The sequence below is a fragment of the Cyprinodon variegatus genome, unplaced genomic scaffold, assembly GCF_000732505.1.
Source record: "Cyprinodon variegatus isolate N-32 unplaced genomic scaffold, C_variegatus-1.0 Scaffold1277, whole genome shotgun sequence".
Lineage (NCBI taxonomy): Eukaryota > Metazoa > Chordata > Actinopteri > Cyprinodontiformes > Cyprinodontidae > Cyprinodon > Cyprinodon variegatus.
The window spans coordinates 95600-96804 of record NW_015151730.1 but is presented as its reverse complement, the minus strand read 5'-3'; the positions used below and the strand labels follow the sequence as shown (position 1 = coordinate 96804).

General features: G+C 31.1%; 1 long non-coding RNA gene across 1 annotated transcript; it reads left to right on the top strand.

Moving 5' to 3' along the window:
* The first annotated feature begins 72 nt into the window (after positions 1 to 72).
* LOC107102587 lies at positions 73 to 681 on the top strand. Its single transcript, XR_001482133.1, has 3 exons — positions 73 to 197; positions 290 to 355; positions 551 to 681. It is a non-coding gene; the product is annotated as an uncharacterized LOC107102587 (long non-coding RNA).
* The last annotated feature ends 524 nt before the right edge of the window (positions 682 to 1205 follow it).

Sequence of the window (1205 nt, the reverse complement as noted above, 5' to 3'; positions counted from 1 at the left end):
AGTCAGGCACACAAAATTTGCATTATCTTTGTTAATTCTAAATATGTTTTTGAACCTTTCGTTTTAAATTTCAGGTTATCAATGCATATCTGTCCCTGCTTATTAAAAAATATAATGACAACAACGCAGACAGGGCATGTGCCGTGGACACTTTTGAAATGACCCGCATTTGGGATGGACTGAAACCCAAAGTAAAGGTATTAAAAAATATGATCTCAGGTTAAAGTACAAATTAATACATCACAATATGCATTAATCACCTGGCATTTTTTATTTAATTATCTTACAGATAGTCCCACAGCTATACAAGTTAATCGTGGGCATTGTCAATGCGGGTCACCATTGGATGCTGGTGGTAATTATTTTTTAATTTTTAAGACTTGATGGTATTGGGTTTTATATGTATGTATGTATGTATATTTAAACATAGTGTATGCATCTGTGTGGATGGTTGTGTGTGTGTACATACTGATGCAGTCTGCATTTTATTGCTGAAAAACTATAACTATAGTATTACAGTATCTTTATTAATTTTTGACACTATATTTAGGTGATCTTGCCAGGAGACAAAAAAACTGTTTTTCTAGATCCACTGGGTGAAAGAAAAACCTCAATAAACCACTGCAAGGATGTTACAAGGTAATTTTGTATTAATTCATCTTTATTTATTAGAGTGAAGTGCACGTAAAAAAAAAAAAAAGCTATTACTGTAATTAATGGCCAGCGCTGTGGAATTTAAGGTATATTTACATAAAAAGATGTTAAATGTGCAAATATAGCATAATCTATCAAGACAGTTTAGTATCTTTTTTTAGTAGTTTTTTAGTAGTTCTTTTTTAAACCTGTCTAAGTTTTAACATAAAACTTAGACAGGTTTATATTTACAATGGGGAAAGTCTTAGCTGGGGAGGTTAGAAACTCAAAGAAAAAGATTTTCACATTTTGAAAAAATGATAGGCCTGTAAACAGGTTTAGATTTATCTACCGCTACAAACGTTAATAGACTTTTCCTAGGCTGTGATCATCCCATAATTTTTAATCTTTTTCTCAAAGTCCTCATTATATCCTAATTTTTCTATCTCAATTTCAAAGCATAAAGGTAATAACTATTGGTTATACAGATATCCTGTACTATGCTCAAAATTAATTCTGGTTTTACAAAACTCTTCACTGACAAGTCTAAGTTATCTCCTTTCCTTGGAAAT